The sequence below is a fragment of the Alligator mississippiensis genome, chromosome 8 (assembly GCF_030867095.1).
Source record: "Alligator mississippiensis isolate rAllMis1 chromosome 8, rAllMis1, whole genome shotgun sequence".
Classification (NCBI taxonomy): Eukaryota; Metazoa; Chordata; order Crocodylia; family Alligatoridae; genus Alligator; species Alligator mississippiensis.
In genome coordinates, this window is record NC_081831.1 from 42,630,152 (window position 1) to 42,654,138 (window position 23,987).

At 49.2% G+C, this 23,987-nt stretch overlaps 1 non-coding gene across 2 annotated transcripts; it reads right to left on the reverse strand.

Moving 5' to 3' along the window:
- Positions 1–177: 177 nt before the first annotated feature.
- On the reverse strand, positions 178–23,931 carry LOC102561544 (uncharacterized). Of its 2 annotated transcripts, none has more exons than XR_009463944.1 (6): positions 23,841–23,931; positions 22,537–22,670; positions 22,158–22,230; positions 992–1,064; positions 654–792; positions 178–554 (listed from the first exon to the last, which is right to left on the reverse strand). It is a non-coding gene; the product is annotated as an uncharacterized LOC102561544 (transcript). The 2 variants fall into 2 exon arrangements; XR_002090409.2 differs by having other exon boundaries at positions 22,158–22,270.
- Positions 23,932–23,987: the final 56 nt, after the last annotated feature.

Consider the following 23,987-nt stretch of genomic DNA (forward strand, 5'->3'; position numbering starts at 1 on the left):
AACTTTTCTCCGAATTAGTGGCCCCATTGACAGACATGACAAGAGGGTGGGTAAGTCAGTTATGATGGTCTGAGCAGGCTATAAAAGGCCTTCAATGAGGTCAAGCAGGCTCTTTGTAAAAAAACCAAACAAACAAAGAAACAAACAAACCCAAAAAACAGTACGCTACACGCCCAATTTCCAAGAAGTATTTTATTTACAAACAGATGCTTCAGGAAGTGCTCTGGGAGCGGTCTTATTCCAAAGAGTACAAGGAGAAGAAAGATCCATAGCTTATGCCAGCAAGCAATTTTCAAGAGCTGAGGTTAGGTATTTTACCACAGAGAGGGAGTGTTTGGCCATCAGGTGGGGGGTGGAGATTTTTAGATATTATTTGCTAGGGAGAACATTTATATTAATCACGGACCATGCACCATTAAGATGGCTACAGTCAGCAAAAACTGACAAGGCATGTATAATTCATTGGTCACTGGCGTTACAGCCTTTTTGTTTCTCAGTAGAGCATCAACCCAGAAACAAGAATATGATTGCTGACTTCCTGTGTCATTCCATACCTGCAGAATAGATACCATCACAGAAGATAAATGCTGCATCAGAACAAAAAAGTGATTAAAAAAAAGATAACGATTTAAAAGAATTTATTAGTTACATACCTCTCCTCTTAGTTCCTGTATCAGGGAGCCCTTGGACCCTGTTACTAACAATGGAAAGTTAAATTTACCAAGAGCTGAAAACATGGACTGGAGGTGATGACATCATCATCCAGCATCTCATGGCGGGAGATTCTAACACCTGTAAGAAATTATAAACCATGAACCAGAAATAAGAAGGGGAAGGTCTTGAAAAGGACACTTCCTCAATAAACAACCCCCAGAAGGGGACGAGGAATGCAAATTCAACCCAGAGGGCTGGGAGAACCTGTGCGGAGGCACAGGAGCCATATAGTGCTACCTGATTTGTGAGAACGTCATGCAGCATAGAGCCACTTTACCTGAATTGAGAAAGAGGTGAGACACTTGCAGGAGGCAGGGAAACACGGAGCCTTCAGCAACCAGAGGCAGGAGCTGAAAGAGATTGACAGAAGTACCACTGAGGGTGAGCTCAGCCAGGAGCCACTCACCAGACAAAGACTGTAAGATTAGACTTTGTTGACCTTGCGGTGATGCTATCACTTTAGGAGACCTTTTGTGAGAAGTAACAAGTTAACTCATAAAGATTGACGTTAAGACCTGCAATTATCTTTTGTTTGTTTAGTTATTACATTTATTTTCCCATCAAAGTTGTGGCAGGCAAATGAACATGTGGGACTAATTGCAAGAATATACTCATGATAACAGCTATGATGCATCTCACCATCTGCACCCCACCATTTGAAAATTCTAGATCTGCCAATGACTGTATGCACTAGAGGTTTTTGTGTGGGATCTACAGAGCCTGCTTCCTTTTGTTGCATGTAAAACAGCTTTCCAAATGCAGCACAAAATTTGGGTCTATGCTGCCTTCCACATTTGCTGCATGTCTACCTGGAAGCTCTCTCTCCCTTTGAGAGCTCCTTAACTATGGAAAATTCCACTGTGTAAGATTCCCTCTTCAGGCCATATTCTTTCATGTCTACTGTATATACAACTCCTTTTCATGCACTGAGCTCTACTGCCTGGCACATTTGGATAGTCCTTTCTAGGGAGAAATCTCCCTGACACAGTAGCTTTTCTTTTAATACACTGTTTCCAGTGCAACAAATAATCCTATCACTAATTGGAGATTCTGTCAAGTTCCCAAAAGCACAGTTCTTACTCAGTCTCTATAGTTCAGAAACTTACTGGCCTATACTTTCTCCTGTTGTGTGGGGTGTTTTGTTTTGTTGTTTTTTTTTTGGGGGGGGGGAGGTTGCACATAAAAAAATCTGTCTCTTTCAAGAGTCCCATTCTTTTTTGGCATGCAGTACTCCTCAAATTTGGATAGTACTTTACTTAATTTCAGATGTGGACCTTTTTGAAGGTAAAAGTATTATAAACAGCCAAGGATTCCTCCCCCACATCATACAAGAAGACTGAGAACTTGACTTGATCATTTTTTTTTCTTCTGCCCCTGGGGCTACTAGCAACCACTCAAGCCTTTGTCTGAATGCCCTCCAGTTCTCTGATATATTGTCCAACAGCAGAAGGGCACATGGAATTTGCAACACTTCCATGACTAACTGTCCTTGGACTATTACTAGGCAGGCAAAGCCTGCTGCACGTCCACCTGGAAGCTCTCTCTCCCTTTGAGGGCTCCTTACCAATGGAAAATTCCACTGTGTGAGATTACTGTGCATTACTGTTCTTGCACTGTTTCCAACTTTATTTTTTAGTTTGGATCTCAAATTCCTTCTCATTTGCCTCACCTGCCACCACATAGTGATCACCAGTTTCAGTGGACGTAGGCACATATAAATGAGAAGAACTACATAACAGGTTTTATACCAGAGCAGTAAGCAACTCCCACAAACACTGTCTGCCTCTGACTGACTGGCTAGCTCTTAACTGAGGGACTCTCTCCCAATTACCAGCTCTTCTAAATTAGGGAGTGTCTCCCCTAATTATAACTGCCACTATACATAGAATATATTTTCTGTATTTTAGTGGAACAATTTAAATTTTCTAACATAATTACCCATTTCGGAGTAATTACCCATTTCAGAGTAATTTCCCATTGGGTAACTATCAGTACAGTAATTACCAAAAGGCTGATAAATTGAAGACTCAGATGCCAGTTATTCCCTCACACCAAAATCTTTTGTTTAGGTAAAATTCATACCTGATATAACTGCTAAAAGCAGGAAATAATCCAAACCATTCATGTTTGAGAAGGCTGCCCAATGTCTTTAAGGAACTGTGAAATGTCTTTATCTCTTCAGCAGTCATTTAATGTTCTCTCATACCTTTGCATGTATGTTTTTACAGCTTTATCAAGTTCTGGGTAGTTTCAATCTTGGGGATCCTTATAATCACTTAATGAAAACAAAGTACAGAAGTCTACATAATCCCCACCTACTATATATGCAAAGATAACCTATGGAGATTGAAAAAAGGAGGTTACATCACCCATAACAAAGTAGGTTTAATAATATAGTGCTTTAGATCTATGTATGTAAAATGTGTTGTCGAAGCAGTCAGTGTAATCCAGGGGTGGGCAATTATTTGGGATGCAGGACCCCTTCAAGGTTTTTTGTGAGCTGTTGCTGGCTCGGGGGGAGGGGGGAAATGGCAATTGATCCTATGCTGGATGGCGTGGGCAAGCAGCAGTGTGCCCTTGTTGCCAAGACGGCTAACGGTTTACTGGGCTGCATTGATAGGTGTGTTGCCAGTAGGTCAAGGGAAGTGATTATTCTCTATTCAGCACTGACGCCACATCTTGTGTACTGTGTTCAGTTTTGGGCCTCCCACTAGAGAAAGGATGTGGGCAAATTGGAGAGAGTCCAGTAGGGGAAACAAAAATGGTGAGGGGGGCTGGAGGACATGACTTATGAGGAAAAACTGAGAGAACTGGGTTTATTTAGTCTAGAGAAGAGAAGATTGGGAGGGGATTTAATAACAGCCTTCAACTACCTGAAGGGGGGCTTGAAAGAGGATGGAACTAAACTGTTCTCAGTGGTGGTAGACAACAGAACAAGGAGCAATGGTCTCAAGTTGCAGCAAGGGAAGTTTAGGTTAGATATTAGGAAGAATTTTCTCACTAGGAGGGTAGTAAAACACTGGAACAGGTTACCCAGAGAGGTGGTGAAATTCCCATCCTTGGAGGTGTTTAAGGCCCAGCTAGACAAAGCTTTGGCTGGGATAATCTAGTTGAGGATGGTCCTGCTTTGGGCAGGGGGTTGGACTAGATGACCTCCTGAGGTCCCTTCCAACCCTAACTTTATGATTCTATGGGCAGCCAGGGCCAGAGCCAAGGCCAAGGCTGAGATTGCAGGGCAGTGACAGCACGGGCCTGAGGCCCCAGGCAGAGCCATGATCTGCTCCCTACATGCCCCTGTGATGGGTGCCAGTTCCACAGGCAGGAACCAGGCATTTCCTGCCCACCTGTGGCCCCAGCCATTCATCCGGCTGAGCACGCCCTGCCCACGGGGGTGCCAGACTAGTCTCCATGGAGAACCTGCCTGCCTGCCTGCTCTGTCTGGTGGGTGTGGCATGGATGGGCCTGAGCACCTGGGAAGCAGGGCCAGGTCTGGCATTAGTGGTGGAGACACTGGCAGCAGCAGCTGGGCAGAGTTAGATAGCACCACAGGGGCTGCTGGGAAGTGAGTCCCACTGCTGTGCTGCCCCACCCCACCCCAAAAGTAAGTGTGTGTTCTCTTCTAGGTTGGTGGATCTCCTCCAGCGGGCTTTAAACTAGGCTTGTCGGGGGGAGGGGAAGACGAGGGCGGGGGAAGCCGTGGACCACCAAACCATGCGGCACCCACAAGGACAGTCCAGCCTGAAGGAGAACATCAGGAAACTGCAATCCATGGGGCAGCCAGCAGTACAGCACAGGTAAGCAATAAGCAGGTAAGCAATAAGGGGCCCTTTGGGCATCAGAGCCGGGGGGCAACAAAGGCGCCAGTCACAGGGCTCAAGTGCCTACACACTAATGCTAGGAGCATGGGGAGCAAGCAGGATGAACTAGCACTCCTGCTTGCAGAAAACACCTACGACTTAGTAGGACTAACAGAAACGTGGTGGGATCCTTCCCACAACTGGGCGGTACACATTGAGGGTTATAAGCTGTACAGAAAGGCTAGAGTGGAAAAGAGAGGGGGAGGACATATCGCTATGTCAATGAGCGATATACATCAACCCTTATCAAAATGGAATCGGAGGAGGAGAAAGTAGAAGGATTGTGAGTTAGGTTACATGGTGGTCAAGGGGGAAGGGATTTGGTGGTAGGGGTCTGCTACAGACCCCCACACCTAGGGGAAGAACTAGATTCGGGGCTCCTGAGGCAGCTCTCGGAGACCATAAAAACGAGGGAGGCGGTAGTCATGGTAGACATCTGCTGGGAGACGCAGACAGCAAAGTCCCACCGTTCACGCAGGTTCCTATCCTGTGTACAGGACCTCCATCTGATGCAGGAGGTACATGGTCCCACTAGGGGGAATGCCTTACTGGACCTGGTATTGGCAATGGGGGATGACATAGCAGGAGACCTACAGATCGGTGGTCACCTGGGGGACAGTGATCACCAAATAATAGAATTCTTCATAAGACGTAGAGTGGGTAAGGTAACTAGTAGGGTGAAAGTGCTAGACTTTAGGAAAGCTGATTTCAATGAACTTAGGCGTTTAGTCAAGGATGCACTGCAGAGTAAGAGTTTTAAAGAGTTGGGAGCCCAGGAAGGGTGGCTGCGCCTTAAGGAAATGATCTTTCAGGCACAGAAGGAGACAATCCCGATGTGGGAAAAAAAGGGCCAAGAGGCTTCCTTGGCTGACCAGAGAAATCTAGAGCACCCTACAGGCTAAAAGGGGGGCATATAAAAAGTGGAAACGGGGAGAGACTACTAAAGAGAAGTATACCTCCTCTGCTCGCGCTTGTAGGGAGGCAGTTAGACAGGCCAAAGCTACCATGGAGCTGAGGATGGCATCCCAAGTTAAGGATAACAAAAAAAATGTTTTTTAGATATATAAGGAGTAAAAGGAAGGCCCAGGGTGGAATAGGACCTCTACTAAATGGACATAAGCAATTGGTGACGGACGGTGGGGACAAGGCTGAAGTCCTCAATGAGTTCTTTGCCTCAGTGTTTCTAAGAGAGGGGCAAGACAAGGCTCTCACTGGGATTGTAGAGAGGCAGCAGCAGGGCACCAGACTACCAAGCGTAGACCCTGAGATGGTGAAGAGTCACTTGGAGGAACTGGATGCGTTTAAGTCGGCAGGCCCGGATGAGCTCAATCCGAGGGTACTGAAGGTACTGGCTGATGTCATTGCACAGCCACTGGCGGGAATATTTGAACGCTCATGGCGCACAGGCCAGGTCCCGGAGGATTGGAAAAGGGCCAATGTGGTCCCCATTTTCAAGAAGGGGAGGAAGGAGGACCCAGGCAACTATAGGCCAGTCAGTCTCACCTCCAAGCTTGGCAAAGTCTTTGAAAAAATTATCAAGGCTCACATTTGCGAGAGCTCGGCAGGAAAAATTATGCTGAGGGGAAACCAGCACAGGTTTGTAGCAGGTATATCATGCCTGACTAATCTAGTCTCTTTTTATGACCAGGTTACAAAACACCTGGATGCAGGAGGAGGGGTGGATGTCGTATACTTAGACTTCAGGAAGGCCTTCGATACGGTATCCCACCCCATACTGGTGAACAAGTTAAGAGGCTGTGACTTGGATGACAACACAGTCTGGTGGGTGGCAAATTGGCTAGAGGGTCGCACCCAAAGAGTCGTGGTGGACGGGTCGGTTTCGACCTGGAAGAGTGTGGGCAGTGGGGTCCCGCAGGGCTCGGTCCTTGGACCGATACTCTTTAATGTCTTCATCAGCGACTTGGACGAGGGAGTGAAATGTACTCTGTCCAAGTCTGCAGATGGCACAAAGCTATGGGGAGAAGTGGACATGCCGGAGGGCAGGGAACAGCTGCAAGCAGACCTGGACAGGTTGGACAAGTGGGCAGAAAACAACAGAATTCAATTCAACAAGGAGAAATGCAAAGTGCTGCACCTAGGGAGGAAAAATGTTCAGCATACCTACTGCCTAGGAAATGACTTGCTTGGAAGCATGGAAGAGGAAAGGGATCTTGGAGTCCTAGCGGACTCCAAGATGAACGTGAGTCATCAGTGTGGCCAAGTCATCAGAAAAGCTAATGGCACTTTATCATGCATCAGCAGATGCATGACGAACAGAACCAAGGAGGTGATACTTCCCCTCTATCGGGCGCTGGTCAGACTGCAGTTGGAATACTGCATGCAATTTTGGGCACCGCACTTCAGGAGGGATGTGGATAACCTGGAGAGGATCCAGAGAAGGGCCACTCATATGGTTAAGGGCTTGCAGGCCAAGCCCCATGAGGAAAGACTAGGGCACCTGGACCTCTTCAGCCTCCGCAAGAGAAGGAGGAGAGGTGACTTTGTGGCTGCCTATAAGTTCATCATGGGGGCACAGAAGGGAATTGGTGAGGCTTTACTCACCAAGGCGCCCCTGGGGGTCACAAGAAATAATGGCTATAAGCTAGCAGAGAGCAGATTTAGACTGGACATCAGGAAGAACTTCTTCACAGTTAAGAGTAGTCTGGAATGGGCTCCCAAAGGAGGTGGTGTTCTCCCCTACTCTGGGGGTCTTCAAGAGGAGGTTAGATAGGCATCTGGCTGGGGTCATCTAAACCCAGCAGTCTTTCCTGCCTATGCAGGGGGTCAGACTTGATGTTCTATTGAGGTCCCTTCTGACCTTAACATCTATGAATCATGCTCCTGGGGGTGGTGGGACTGGCTGCACATGCCATGGACCAGGCTGCCCCCTGTGCCTGGGCCAGGTGGAGCTGAGGGACCCACTGCAGGCTAAATAGAATCCCTTGATGGTCTGAATCCGGCCTGAGCCATACTTTGCCCGCTCTTGGTGTAATACAATTCTGCTTGCACCAAAGTCACTGATTTCCATTGGGAAACAATTAGGAGACAGGGTAGATTTGCATCTAGACTAACTAAAGTAGAGATATATAGAGTTTGCATGGGCTAGAGCTCATTTCATCAGACGCTATGTAAGGATGTGCAGGGAGTGGTGTAAAAGAAGTATATAAAAAAAAAATATAAAAAAATTACGTACAGCATATGCAAAAATAAGGCAACAAAATAAGGCTCTGGATATTCTCACTCGTATTCCAGTGTGTAATGTCCTATAAGAGCCTTTCATGAACAGGATAAACATTGCCAACAGATGCATTTGTCATGGCAGCATCTTGATATAGCTTTCCTTGTAAGAACTATAAAGATAAAAAGTTAGCAAGGACATTTACCTTAATCCTGTGGTGAAAGAGGGCTTGGGTGCTATGGCAGCACCAACTAGGAGAAAGAAGGGAAAACAGGGATGGCTGGGGGTGGAGCAAAGGGTTTCATACTCTTGTTCTAGATGGCTAAGTCCAAAAAACCTGCATGAGTGACCTCTCACAGGTCTTTCCTTTGAAGGGTTCTGTGACTTGCAGGGCTGTGGCTCCTACCCTGGGGATAAGGAGCTACAGTTTACTCGAGGAACTATGGCATTAATATTGTAATTGTACAGGACTATCTGCAGTGGACAGACATTCCTAGTCACCATTTTTTTTTATTGTTCAGGTGATGTGCACACTAAAAGAATTCAGTGAGTACAGACAGTATCTGACCACCCTCAAAATAGAGTCTGAAAAAAAGTTATATCAGAGAACAAGTAAGTAATTACATTGTTTTGTACCAAAGACATGCCTAAAATAGCAGCCAGCTAAACAAATTGTAATTACTACAGAGCTTCCCTTTGAGGCTTACCCACAAGCTAATCTTGAATTACAAATTTGCTGGGGAGTTTACCAAGGAACTGAGAATGAGCTCCCTTGTGCCTACAGGATTGTATGGTTTATGGAGATAACGCCTGAATGTGGCAAGCCAGGTCACTGTTACCACCATAAAAAGGGAGGGTTCTTGGAAGCTTGGTGACAGACAACAGTCTTGCAGTTGATTGGACATTGGAAAGAAAAATGCAAGTCCCTACAATGAAGTGCAGAAGGCTGTGGACTAGACTAGACAGTGTCAGAACTGTGGGAGGTGTGGATTTACTGTCTCAGAGGGGTCCGCGGAAGCACAGAGCTTTCTAATGCATCTGAGGGTACATACTTTCACACTCCATGTGCCCAACTCACTGCACACCCAGAACTTAGCCCAGTGTATCAAGACAGTTTGTTATCCTATGTGTAACACCACCAATATAAACATGACAACAAAGAAAAGAGCAAGTCATTGTCAATCCACAGCCAGGAGAAATCTTATACATTCTGCACGGCCACCACGAAGCATGTCTTCCTGAACAAACCAGATGCTGCAACCAACAGAAATACATCCTACGTATTGACTGGACAAGACTGAAGAATGACCTAAGCGCCTCATCAGAAACCATAGCTACAACACCCTATAATGGCTTGATTGATTCAGAGCATACTTTCTTGAAAGGCAAACTTTTCAATGTCATTAGTGACAATATTGAATGGGTGTGAATATTTGGCTGTCTAAGAACTATACTTCTAGACAGTAATAGCTAAAGGAGGCCTCCAAACAATTATAACTGCTGGACAAAAAAAACAACCTTAAGGGCTTGTTTTCAAGCAATTTGATCTTTTAATAGTGTCAAGTATTTACTTGTAAGCACTCAGAAAACCCAAGCTGTGCTCCTGGATTCTGTGTTGTGTTCTGTTAGGGTAGGTTTCATTCTGAACAAGAGGCAAGATCCTGAACTTTATGTACATGCCCAAATTCAGCTTTAATTGTGGGGCTGCAATGGTACCTCTCTAAAGGCTGTCACTTTGTTTTATTGTGTTAGTCATTTTTGATCGTTGTAATTTAAACCACCTCCAACATGTTTTATTTTTAGCAGATGAATTTGTGCCAAGAGGATTATTTTTATCATTTTTTTTTTCAACGTGTATCTGACATAGGGGCGAAAATGGCATTTTCCATGCCTTGGAATGATTTCACCACCAGGTGCCTCTCGGGTTCACTCGGAAATCTATGGAATTTCTGTTGCAATGCTTCAACAAGACACCAGGTGCTAATCTTGCAACTTTTTACTGGTGATTTAGTTCAAGGTTTAGATTAATGAAAAATACAACTCTTTTGGATTCCAAAAAAAATTATTCCTTGCGTTTGCATACACTTCACTGCTGGCTGCCCTTGCTGTGAATTTTGGGGCTCTCCCCTTCCCCACCTCCGTCAGGCAGGCAAAGCCCACGTTTTCCCTCCTGCTGCTTCTTAGAGCCAGCAAGCCTCTTCCATTCCAGTGCCTCAACTTTTATCCTGCTCCTGCCTTGCATGGTTTGCCTTGCTGCCCCCCACCCCAAGTCTCTTCTATGGAAGGAAGGAAGGACGGACTTGACTTTTGACTTTTAACTACGTTATTCAGGGGTTCAGGGATACGAAAAGGTTGGCCGCTTACAAAGCAAAAAACAAACAAATTACCATCAAGCCAAGAGCAACAGGTCATTACATTCATAACATCATACCGTGACAGACACCTGCGCTACATTCCACGTCATGTCTTACATGCTAGTTATGCGGTTGGCGTGCTGGCCACACAGTCATAACTATATATAAACAATTCCTACCCTGCTCTATCCAGTCATACACGTGACAACACATTCAACCTCCCAGACAAAAAGAAAGCAAAAAAGCAGCCTGATGAGGGCCCAGGGCGCGGCACGAGCTGCAAGTCATAGGCTGACACCAAGCCAGCCCAGTCACCCAGACCAGTCATGACATCAGAGCACGTATTTGAGACAGCCGTCCTCCACATGGCACAGCGCTCCCTCAAGGGCCCAGCATATCTCAAAGGCGGGCACCTCCCACCGGAGCACAGCATACTCAAACTCCAGTGAGAGGCCTGCCTGCACCAGGAGGATGAAAAACCTCAGGGCATCATGTGAGCCGATCCTGGCAAGCTGGTTTCGGTGGCTCTTGAGGACGGTCATCTTGGCCTGACCCAGTAAAAAGTTGGCTGGGCAGACGGGGCCCTTCTCAGCCGCCTGGTATGGGTAGGAGCACACGTAGGTGGTCTCTGAGGGGCTCCTGCCCAGCGCTCGCAGCAGCAGCTCGAGGGTGACAAAGAGTGGCTACAGGTGGGGTCAGTCGAGGAAGGCATGAAAGAGGGTCTCCTCAACACCCCCTGGGAAGAAGGGGCACCACACTTCAGGAGGGATGTGGACAACATGGAGAGGGTCCAGAGGAGGGCCACTCACAGACGCTACGAGAAGAGGCTAAGGGACCTGAACCTGTTCAGCCTCCACAAGAGAAGGCTGAGAGGGGACCTAGCGGCCATTTACAAACTAGTCAGAGGGGACCAGCAGGCATTGGGGGAGTCCCTGTTCCCCCAAGCACTCCCAGGAGTGACAAGAAATAACTATCACAAGCTGGCAGAGGGTAGATTTAGACTAGATATCAGGAGGTGCTACTTCACTGTCAGGGCAGGTAGGATCTGAAACCAACTTCCAAGAGAAGTGGTGCTGGCTCCTACCCTGGGGTGCAGGGCTCGCCAGATGTCAATGAGGCCTGCAGTCTCCAAGACAGACTGAGGCTTATGGGCTGAAGGCAGGTGAGGCTCAGGTCTTGTACAGTTGAACAGGGTGTCAGTGGTACAATTAAAGTCCCCACCTATGAGGAGCAGGTCATCATCCTCACTAGTATCACGCAAGAGGGCAGCCGTGTCTCAGAGAAAGTGACCCTCTCCTGGCCATCAGTAGGTGCGTAAACATTGACAAGTAGCAAATGGTGTTGTGCTAGGGTGACGCAGACAGTCAGCAGGTGGCCAGGGACAATCTCCCACGCCACTGCTGTATTATGCTATAGTTGTGATGATAGGAGACTCGCAACCCTGGCGCTAAGGTTGGTGCCATGACTCAGTAACAAGTGGCCTCACTAGGCAGCATGCCAAGCCAACTGGTTGAGCCTGTCGGAATGTGTCTCCTCGAGGTGACAGCCAGCCACTTCTGGTGCAGGAGCTCCAGGATGGCCTCTTATTTCACTGGATCTTGTCAGCCGTTGATGTTAAAAGTGCCAATGGTTGTGGCTGCCATGGGTGTGGGTATGGGAAAGGAATAGTGAGGTATGGTGTAGGTAGAAGAGTGAGCCCCTGAGAGCAGAGCAAAAAGACAGGTTGGAAAAGACCTATCATGTCCTACTGTACTCCAGGGACCCTGCCAGGCCCCACTCGTCTCTCACTCACTGTGCGAGCTTCTCCAGACAGTAAACCATCTGCCAAGTGCCTAGATCTTGTTGCATAAGTTTGGCCGCAGATCTGGCATCCTTGATAAAAACTTTAGGATCTGTGCACCATTGGGTGATGCGCCCCGCTACGTTCTTCTGTCCTTTAGTCTGTTTCAAAAAGGTCAGGAGCCCCCCATAGTCGGGCCTGACCCAAGGGAGGTCTGCCAACATGGGCTGCACATTTCTGGCAGATGCACGGTGAGGCTGCACCCTAGTTGGGAGCTCACCCACAAATGCAGCATCGACACCCTCAATATCTAAATCCATCAGCCTCCTGTGATCGTCCAGGTCAAGGACTGGCTCTTAAAGAGAAATTCCCACCTTCTTGCGGGGAGAGAGGTCATCTTGCTCTCGAGGTAGCTTGCGACACTCAGGAAGCTGGATCTCCATCTCACTAGCCACCTCATCTAATTCAGTAGCCTGGGACCAAGAGGTCAGCAGACTCCTCTGCCACCCCCTGGGTCAGATCTCCAGAAGAGAGGCACTGTGCATAGCTTTTACTGCCACCCACCTCTGAAAACTGGGAGACAGGCGAGGGGTTGGTGACCCTTGCCTTTGTCTCCCCCACCTGCAACCTGCCCCCATCCCCAGTCAACAGGGTCATGACATGACAGCCAGAGCAGGGCCAGGCTCTCCAGCAGGGCCTCCCCCAGCACCAGCTGAAGAAGATCTCAGCAGGGATGAGGTGCTCTGAGTGGTCCCTTTCACTTACTTCTCTTTGTTCTTCTTCATGGCAGGTGGCCCACCCTTCATAGAGGATGGGCCAGACTGCTTCTGGCCTGCCTCCCCAGGGCCATCCATGCCTCCTCAGACAAGGCTGCGGTGGAGGGCAGCTGGGAGGAGGCCTGAGCCCCATCATCCGACAGGGCCTTGGTGCCACAATCACCGACTACCCCAGCTGCCTAAATCGGGGCAGTCAGGGGGCAAGTGGAGGCATCAGCCTCTCCACCTGGTGTGTGTTTAAAGGGAGCAGTTTTCTTGGGAACTGCCTCCCAAGAAAAATAAAACATATAAGGCATAGCAGACGAGTAGGAGCAGCAACTAAACCACGTAGGTGGTGCCAAATCCGGATCTCAACTTGACATTGCTGGGGGCAAGGCACCAGTCAAGAAGGGGCCAAAGCCCGACAACACCTACCAGTGACACCCTAAATTGAAATTTTGGATGAAATCGTTTATGGTGACAGGTATGGATATCAATAAAAATGCCATGAAAAAGGGAATCTGAGTACTAGGTTTGTGTGGCAGCAAGAAGCCCCCACAGGCACTGAGGATGCTGGGGACAGGCCTGGGCTTTCCCAGCGGAAGTAAGCAAGCCTCCTGTACCCCGGCAAACTTACCGCCGGGATGAGCAGAAGCAGAGCAGGAGCCGTGTGAGCCTGCATTACGCCGGCTATTCAAGCAGCTGCTCCCAGGTGGGGTGGTGACTGGCTGATTGCAGCAGCTGATGCCGCTGCTGCAGGAAATTTAAACACCCCGCCAGAAGCTGGTGGGGAGGGAGAGGGAGAGAGCTAGCTAGGAGCACACCGGGCAGGCGGAGGCTCTGGAGGATGGTAGTAGCAGCCCTGCAAACACTGCTCCCATATCAAAGGCAGGGGTAGCAGTGTCCCCCAGCATTAGGCTGGGGACGTACAATCCCCAGCCCTTTCAATTCCTAAGTTCGTAGAAATGTCCCTCTCCCTCGGACTGGGGAGGATGCCAAACACTGGGCGCTCAGCCCTTTGGGATCAGGGACTGAGGCTCCAGATGCATTAACATCTAGGCAACCGGCCGGTTTACCAAAGCTGATGCCAGACCCCCATAGTAAAGGGACTTACAGAGATTGACGGAACAATGAGTGGAACACCCGAGTGGTTGGTGAGTGGATGGGAAGGTGGAGCCCTGAGGAACACCATGGCACTTCTGTGAGTACCCTGTCTTTGGGCCGATAGGGGAAGAACACCACTGAACCCGCTCCTTCTCTTCAGGTAAGAAGTCATGGCAGGTAAGTTGGGGGACCCCAACCAAGGGGACGGTGCTGTACTCACAGCATCCGCTAGAGATGTCACAGATTGTGATTCATTACTTGATTGTTTATTAGATTTATTATTTGCTCAAGTATTTGATTTTTATTGATTTTAATTTATTTCTGATTATTAGATTATTTGATTGATTTTGTAATTGAAAATGTATTTGATTTTTGATTGATTTTTCAATAATTTGATTGATTACCTGATTGATTGTTTGATTGATTGATGGCTTACTCGATAATTTTATCCACCATGCAGCAGCAGTGAACAGGGAGGGAAGAAAGACCCTTCATGTTCTTGGAAAAACTGCACTGTAGCAAAAATTATTTTTAAAGGCACACATGCTGCAGTGTACAGATTTACCAGGTTGGAGAAAAGCACTTTTCTCTGAGGAAAGCACTTCTTGCAGTGCAGGAAATTCAGAAAAAATGACTGCTCACTCCAAAGCTTCTTCCCCCCTCTGGAAGTGTGCATACCAAGTATGGCTTTTTAGGTGAAATCCATGATTATTGATTAATTAGATTGATTATTTGCTTACTTGATTTTTGATTTTAAATTATTTTTTATTTCTGATTATTAGATTAATTATTAGCTTGATTGTTAGATTATTTGATTTTGTAATTGAATATTTGACTTCTTTTTGGATTGATTTTTTTGATAATTTCATTGCTTGTTTGATTGCTTGTTTTACTTATTATTTGATTGCCTATTTGAGGGAGTGAGGGAGGTCCTTTACCCAAGGCCTCCACTGGGAGCACTGCAGTCCAGGCTATAATGACAGGCTGAACGTTGCAGTACCATCTGGATCTGCATTCAAAGTGAGCAAATCTTCCAGTGTTGAGGTCTTGTTCATTGGATGGGACGCTGCCAGTAACCATGAAGGAGGTGCTTCACACACCACCCAGGGTGCTAAGAGCCAAGCCCTCAGTCCTGGGGCAAGAGAGAGGGAGGGAAGAAGGACCTTGAGGGCCTTTGACCAAGTCCCACTGACAGTGGTAAGAGCAGCCAGATTTACCTGGTTTCAGACCTGAGGAAAGACTTCCTTGCAGTAAAGGAAATTCAGAGAAAATGACTACTAGCTCCAATGCTCCTTCCCCCTGTGGAAGTGTGCAGACCAAGAATTGCTTTTTAGCTGAAACCCATGGTACACTAGTAGAACTTACCTAAGTCAACTGGAAGGTGCAAGAAAATTACTTAAGCCTGCTGCCTTTAGTTGGGGTACATACTAGTGGAAGAGCTGAGTGCTAAGAGGCAGCAGTGTCACAGGCGGGGTCCTATAGGAGGGCCGTGATCTCCTTAAGGCCTCTTCCCATGCCAAGTTGGCCTAAGAGCATCCTTGGTTTGTCGCCCACCACGTCTTTGATGTTAAAATATGTTAGGGAGGCTGCCCTCTTGGTCACTTCTGGTTGTAGTCTCTGCCTGTGGACTCCTGGGCCCCTCGTGGGTCCTGCTCTACAAATGGGTGCTTCCGGGGCACCCTAGCCTTAGGGGCTATGCGTGGCTCCTACCACCTCTTATACCACACCCCAAGCCTCGCGGCTGTACTGGACGTTATTCTGTCCCTCTCTCTGGTGTTCTTCTCTGGAACGCTGCCCTCTCGCAGGGCCTTCTCTGGAACACCGCCCTCCTCTGGGGCTCTTCTATAGTGCCGCCCTGTCTCTAGGGCCTTCTCTGCAGTACTACCCCCTTCTCTGGGGCTCACCACACCCGCACCGGGGCTTCTCCGCAATGCCCACTTCTCTGGGGCCTGTCAACTGCTCCTCTCTAGGGCTGGGGTCTATGCACCCCAAATACTGCGCCCTTGCTGGCGCTAGGGTTCCCACACTACTGTGGGTCCCCTATGAGGATGCTGCGCCCTTACTGGCGCTGGGGCCCCCACACCACGGTGGGTCCCCCATGAGGCCTCCTCCAACCCCTAATAGCCTCACCCAAACCACCAGTGATAAACAGCAACACAAATGCAAGCCCTTAGACTATAACTCAAACTGAAGTCGCCCGGCCATAACAACATTCAATCCTACCGGTGACTCTTTAGCTCTCAGCAATGTTAGGTGCTGCTCCTGTATCAGGCTTCCTCTCTCCCATAGCAAAGAGCTCCTTCCTCCTCAGCAGCTGGCAGGGAACTGCCAGCCTGGCCTTAGCCCCTGTGCTTTATAAGGGCCAGGCCCTGCCCCTTCCGGTCAGCTGACCTTCCCTGGTTGCCCCAGCAACCCGCAGCTGGGCTCCTTATTCTCCTCCTTAGGAGCAGGGCACCTAAGTGCTCTGCGACACACCTGCCGCCTCAAGACCCAGACTCACCGAGGTGGGTCTTCATACTTGTCCATAGCGCATCCTTGATCTTGTTCCGCTTATGATCTGGCTTTCTTCGTCTTGGTCCTTTTAAAGTTCTTGTTCTGGCTCACCAACACTTTAGATGCGTAGAGGCGGAGGTTTTAAGGTGCCTCCTGCTCGCCTTTTCCCTAAGGCGCACCACGTGGGATTTCTTGGGAGTTGCCCCACCACGGGCAGTACCTCCACATTAGCCAACCTTGGAAGGCTGAACTCTCAGTTGGTTGAGTCTCTTGTCTTCTAGGGTCCACTATCTCTTCTTATAGTGCTCTGCTGCAGGGATGGTGCTTGCCTCTCCTAATACCCTCTCTGGAGATCCTGAAGCCTTCCCCAGATCTCCCATTGTCTTCTCAATGCTCTCTGGGCATCTTTTTCCTCCCAAAACTCAATCTTTCCTCGACCAGTGGATTTTCCTTTAGGTCATTTATAAATTTTTACATAAGCAACACCTCCGACTTTTGCTTCAACAAGCTTTCTTAAAGTCCACCACTTGACGTCTCCTGGGATATTCTGCACATAAATCTGGGGTCTCCTCCCCAGCCTGTCCCTCACTTTAGGTGATCGTTCTCTTCCTTGTGTCTCTAGCTCCTTGACCTGGCTTTCTCTTCTGGGTCCCACTGACCCCTTTTCCTTGGGGCTCATCTCTGGCTTATGTCGCCTGACGCCTTGTCTCTCCTGTGTGCAGTCTTGGCAAATCTGATTATTGGTCTCAAGGACCTTTTCGCTGCCTCGAGTTCCTGGTGCTGCTTTAGGCATTCTGACTTAGCCGTGGTCACACACTCTGCTAGTTTGGCTCCCAGCGCCTCCAGCCTCTCTCGCATTGCATCTGCAACCTTCTCTGCTTGGGCCTTCTGTCCTGCGTCTGTCTGAGTTGCTATGCTTGTTGTCTCTGGCACCTCTGACTCCCCAGGATCTTGGCCTTTTGTGGCTGTCTGCCCATTTGCTGCCTGAAGCATTTTATTTTCTGCCTCCAAGGCCTGGACCTGCTGACTTAAGGCTTGCACTTGAAGTAGTGCCTGCTCCCTCTCGTTGTTAGTCACTGCTTCTTTAGCCGCACTATCCTCTAGGAGGGTTTTAAGGCTTTGTATCTGTTCTTCCAGATGGTCCTTTTCCGCCTCCACACTTTGTAATTGGGACTGTACCCTCTCATTCTCTTGTGTTCCGGCCTCTACCTCCTTCTCAAGGGACAGATTTCGATCATGCAGCATGTCGTACTCTGCCATGTATGCTTTTACCTTTTCCATCTCTCGTGCAATCATCTTCCCATTTTCTGTGGTCTGGGCATGGTTCTCAAGCAATTTGTCCCGCAACTCTTGAGCTAGTTGTTCTCCCTGTATACTCTTCTGCTGCCAGTCCTCCACCTCATCCTGTAATTGAGCTATGCGGTCCTCCTGGCTGTGGACTTCTTTCTGTAGGGCACTAATTAGGCCTCTTGACATGTCCAACTTTTGCCGCATCTCCTTCTGTTTGCTTGCCTGGATTGTGCTGGTTCCAGTAGACCTTGCTCTCCATGCTTCCATCTCCCTCTGCATCTTCTGCAGCTTCTCTTCCCTCTCCCAGCTCTTCTGGGCTGCATTTGCAATATGCTGTTCTAGCGCGCGAGTCCTCTCAGCTTCCGCTGCTAGCAAACACCTGGTTTCTTTGGAGCCTCCTTCCTTTTTCCCTGCCTGTATCCGCTGTTCTAACCCAGCGGCCTTTGCCTCCACTTGCTCTCTCTGGGATTGTGTTATCTCTAGCTCCCACTCCAGCTGGGTGGTTTTTTCCTCTAACTCATCCACCCGCAATAGCCAGGCAAAATTCTCCTGCCTGAGGCCCTCCATATCCTCTGCCTCTGCCATAGCTAGACTTGTTTTAATCCCTTCCAGGTTGGGCCCTGCGGCTTCTCCTTGTACAGTCTCAGGGACGGTGCCTTCCTATTCCGTCCCCCTTTCAGGTCTGTGCTGCTGTTGCCTTCCTATACACCTCTCTCTGTTCTTGTATTAGCCCTAAAGTTTGTCTCCCCTTCTCAGGGGCATGGGTTCGTTCCCCGTGCACAGCCTTACGTTCCTGGCCAATACACCACTTTGTCACAGGCGGGGTCCTACAGGAGGGCCGTGATCTCCTTAAGGCCCCTTCCCATGCCAAGTTGGCCTAAGGGCATCCTTGGTTTGTCGCCCACCACGTCTTTGATGTTAAAATATGTTAGGGAGGCTGCCCTCTTGGTCACTTCTGGTTGTAGTCTCTGCCTGTGGACTCCTGGGCCCCTCGTGGGTCCTGCTCTACAAATGGGTGCTTCCGGGGCACCCTAGCCTTAGGGGCTATGCGTGGCTCCTACCACCCCTTATACCACACCCCAAGCCTCGCAGCTGTACTGGACGTTATTCTGTCCCTCTCTCTGGTGTTCTTCTCTGGAACGCTGCCCTCTCGCAGGGCCTTCTCTGGAACACCGCCCTCCTCTGGGGCTCTTCTATAGTGCTGCCCTGTCTCTAGGGCCTTCTCTGCAGTACTACCCCCTTCTCCGGGGCTCACCGCATTGCTACCCCCTTCTCCGGGGCTCACCACAACGCCCACTTCTCTGGGGCCTGTCAACCGCCCCTCTCTGGGGCTGGAGTCTATGCACCCCAAATACCGCACCCTTGCTGGCGCTGGGGTTCCCACACTACTGTGGGTCCCCTATGAGGATGCTGCGCCCTTACTGGCGCTGGGGCCCCCACACCATGGTGGGTCCCCCATGAGGCCTCCTCCAACCCCTAATACCCTCACCCAAACCACCGGTGATAAACAGCAACACAAATGCAAGCCCTTAGGCTATAACTCAAACTGAAGTCGCCTGGCCATAACAACATTCAATCCTACCGGTGACTCTTTAGCTCTCAGCAATGTTAGGTGCTGCTTCTGTATCAGGCTTCCCCTCTCTCCCATAGCAAAGAGCTCCTTCCTTCTCAGCAGCTGGCAGGGAACTGCCAGCCTGGTCTTAGCCCCTGTGCTTTATAAGGGCCAGGCCCTGCCCCTTCCGGTCAGCTGACCTTCCCTGGTTGCCCCAGCAGCCCACAGCTGGGCTCCTTATTCCCTGGGCACCTAAGTGCTCTGTGACAAGCAGGGAAGAAGAGGGGAGGGCGGACCTTTGCCCAGCCCGAGCACCCCTGAAGGTGCTAAAACCAGAAGCCATGGGACCAGACAGAGGGCCTTTGACCCAGGCCCACCGAGGGTGATAAGAGCACCTAGATTTACGTATTTATTTATTGATGTATTCATTTCTGTATTTCTGTATTTATTTTATTTATTATGTATTTATTATATATTCATTACGTATTTATTTATTTACAATTAATGGATTTATCTATTAGGCGTGTGTGAAGCAGGCCCTATTCAATTTGAATTTGGATTCAACCCAAATCAGGAACAGTGATTCAATACATTGATTCAGATCACTGTCCCTGATTTGATTTGGCTGAATCTGAAGATTCAATGCTGATTCGGAGAATCAGTGATTCGGACATAGACACAACTTTAAAAGTTTCTTTCTACATACCTTGAGTTAGCTGGCATGGCTCATGATCACTGCGATGCTGGGGTGCATGGAGTGTCCCACAGGAGTGCAGGGGGGCCCTCCACATGCTTGGCGGAGAACCCAGAAGTGGACCGGAAGTATTTCTGGTCCACTTCCAGGTCTGCCAGGGAGCACTCTGGGGGGCCCTTCCGTGCCTCCCTGGCTCAGCGATCGGCTGTGGGGGGACCCTGGGTATCCTCCCCAGGCCCAGGCGGCACCGGTCACTGAGCCAGGGGGTGCAGGGGGGCCCCCCTGGGTGCTCCCCAGCGGACCCAGATGTGGACTGGAAGTGCTTCTGGTCCACTTCTGGGTCTGCTGCTGAGCACACTGGGGAGCCCCCCATGCTTCTGTGGGACACTCCATGCGCCCCAGCATCGCAGCACTCATGAGCCCCTGCTACCAAGAAGTATGTAGAAAACACATTTAAAGCTGTGTCTATTTCCAAAACTCCGAATCTTTTCGGATCTCTCCAAATAGATTCGGATGGTTCCGATTCAATTCGGAGAGATTAAAGGGTCCTCTTGTTCGATTTGGATTCTGAGATTCGGCCAATGAATTGGGCGAATCAAATCAGGGGCCGAAGCTTTGCACAGCCCTAGTATGTATGTATTTATTTATGTGCAATCAATACTAAAATGACTTTCTGGGTCGAGTATTGTTATTATCTAGGGCTGTGCAAAAAGCACCGTTCCGCTTTGACTTCCATTTTGACGTTTTGACGGAACAGTGTTTTGTTTCGAGTTTAGTTTCATTTTGAAAGCACTGTTCTGTTTCGTTTCATTGAAACTCTTTCTCTGTTTCAATGCTGTTTTGCCTTTTTACCCATAAGCTATTCCACAGCCAGTGCCAGGAAGATCTGTGCTGCTACTGGCCTCAGCCAGCAGCACCAGCCTCCTGTCATCCGGCAGGTAGATCGGGGGCCCACGCCCCCAGGAGCAGTCTGGTACAGCCCCTGCAGCCCTCCTGGGGGTGTGGGCAAGCTCCCGATCTGCCTGCCGGATGACAGGAGGCTGGTGCTGCCAGCTGGGGCCAGCGGCAGTACCAATCTTCTTGGCACAGGCTGTGTCCAGCCAGCAGCACCTGTTATCCAGCAGGAAGATCAGGGCCTTGTCCGCACCCCCGGGAGGGCTGTGGGGGCTGTGCCAGACTGCTTCTGAGGGTGTGGGCCCCTGATCTGCCTCCCAGATCACAAGAGGCTGGTACTGCCAGCTGGGAGCCTGCACCCAGCTCTGAGAAGATTGCTGCTGCTGCTGGCCCCAGCTGGCAGCACCAGCCTCCTGTCATCTGGCAGGCAGATCAGGGGCCACCACACCAGGAGCATTCTGGCACAGCCCCCACAGCCCTTCCAGGGGTGCAGGGGAGACCCCGATCTGCCTGCTTGATGACAGGAGGCTGGTGCTGCAGGACTAATCATACCCGCATGAGCTGATTTGCCCCAGGCCCTACACCCTCCTCAGGTTGGCTCTGCTGTGGGACCTGGGGAAAATCAGCTCCCAGTGGCTCAGCCCCATGGAACTGAGCCTGGTGAGGTGAATCAGAGTGCAGTGCCAGGGCTGCCCTCTGCCTCCCTCCACCGGGCTCAGCTCCCAGCAGCTCGCAGCCCCATGGAACCGAGCCGGAGTGCAGCTTCAGCTCTGCCTGCCTCCTGCCACCAGGCTGGGCTCCATGCGCCTGGCAGAGTCGATCAGAGTGCAGTCTGGTGGCGGGAAGCAGGGAGAGCCAGGCCTCATTTCAAGGCTGTTTCAAAGCCCTTAATTTCATTTTGATTTCACCGTTTTGAGCTCAAAATGAGTCAAAACAGTGTCAAAATGAAACAGGCAGTGAAGCGTCACACAGCCCTATTAGTATCCTTTACAATTATTACTAGTATAATTATTAATTTAATAATTACCATAGACAGAATTACTTGGGATCATTGTCTTCACAAGATACAAGAGAGCACAATTATTAGGAAATAGGCACCTGGTCCAGTCTGGGGTCCAGCTCCTCAGATCTTTGGGCAGCCACCAGAAGAAGTAAAACAGACAAAAAAGGCAGACACATGAGATATTTTGATTATTATCATTAGGAAAATACAGTGCCCTAATACCAAAACTTCATTCTAATTATTTTGCTGTTCCTGATGGACAAAGTGAACAGCTTGCACAAAAGTTAGTCATTTAATTTCTCACCTAGCACCCAGAAATTACTGTGCTCCTTTGTATCTGGATGGGGGAGTACACTGGGCTCAAGTAGCGAAACACAGTGAACTAAAAAATTTTGGACATATAAGCAAAAAATAAAAAAGGAATATTGCATACATCATCTTTGAAAAGAGTTAATGAAGCATATTTCAGTAAGTAGCTGCTTGGACTACCTGAACATTTGTAATCTTTCTGCATTTTTAAATCTTGCACACTGTAGGCCAGGCAGCTGGGCAGCAGGCAAACCTGGAAGTAAGGCAAACAAACACAATATACTGTTCTTAACCTAAACAGAGACAAAAAAAAAATAGTATTTATTGGTAAATACTGGCATGTTCATATATTAAACTGAAATATTAACTTTTCAATTTTAAAATCATTATCTGAAGTACATGTTTAGTTGCTGATATAGTCGCACAATAAGAGGACTTGTCTAAGTCACGGCAGAAAGGGACTGAAATTCTGTAAATACAGTGCTAATGGTGAATTCCCATATGCTTTTTCAGTATTATGAATATGAATCGAAGGATATTAAGAGCAGATAATAGGCACCTGGTAGTGACACTGCCAGCATTGTCACTTGAGACGGAAGTGGCTTCAGGCTTCCGTCTCAGGCTTCATGAGTACGTTCTTCTTTTCTGCCTGTTGTGACTGGTGGAAGCAGCATGAAGCGTAGCAATCGGGAGCTAAAAATAGGAGGGAGGGAAGGAAGGCGGGTGGGGGAGGTGGAGTTAAGAGCACAAGAATTTGTATTGGAAAACCACCATGCAGTGCCTCCTGCCCTGGAATGGGGGTAGCCCTCCTGGGGGGGTGGGGAAGGGAAGGGGGTATGGGGAGGTGGAGAAGGCAGCTGATGACCGAGGAAGTGGGGGAAGGGCGTTCCCCTCCCCCCCACCCCAAACCTTGAGCTACAATTGCGGGGCTTCATGCTATACAATACCTTGCACCTTTCTTCATGGCAATTAAATCCACCAACCCTATTTACATCCAAATTGAAGTAAACAATGCAACCCCCCCAACCTCAGGACACAGCCAAGTGTTGGGTGTCACTTAACAATGTGTAAATGTGCCGGTTGTGGAACATGTTGCAGTGTCCTCTTTTGACAAGTGTCGCTAAGCAGCTCGCATTCTGCACTCTAATGCTGCACTGCACCCAACTTCAGCAGCAAGCAGCAGGCTGTACTCTTATCGAACCGCTGCATTTGCATTCCTGTGCCACTCGGAGGCAAGTCTTCCTCTGGGCTGAGTCCTGCCTCTGGTGTGCTGCCATCTCTCATCTGCATCAAAACTCTCTCATTGATATAACATATGCACCCTGATCACTGCTCCCCAAATTTATAGGCCCTCAGGGGGCAGGAACCTCCCCCCCTGCCCCCCCCAGCATCACTTTGGTGTTAAAAAAACCCAACCCAGACAGTCTGGTGATGGCCTGGAAAGTGTATGAAAACCCCCATGGGCTGGAAAAGGAAGTGAAAAGCCCCATTCAAAAAAGCGCCAAAACAAAATTGTTCCCTGTGCAAAAAAATAGGATTTTTTTTTTTCAGGGGGCAGCCCCTTTGGGTGGCTTTGCAAAGTGGGTGGGAAATGCAATGCTTGTGTAGCCCTAAGTATACCCCACACCCAGCATCCAACACAACAAGTGTCCAGAAAAAGCAGGAGGCAGAACTGCTGTGGGACCAGGCTTAGGCAGGGAAGCCCCTTTGGGAGGCTGTCCCCGGGCACTAAGGTGCCTGCTCCTCTTAGAGCAGAGATTGGCCGGTGTGGCGGCGAAGTGACCCCACAGGCTCTCGAGGGAGAGAAAGGAGGACCCGCAGACCCCAGACCCCGAGAGCAAGCCCCCAGAGGGGCTTACGTACCTGCTCAAGAGCAGCGGGAATAGGAGCCGCGTTTGTAGCTGCAGCCACGCGAACCGCCATTACACCGGCTGTGGCAACAGCTGTTCCCGGCGCGGGGAACAGCTGAGCCAATCCCAGCGGCCGTAGCGGCAGCTGCGGGAAAGTTTA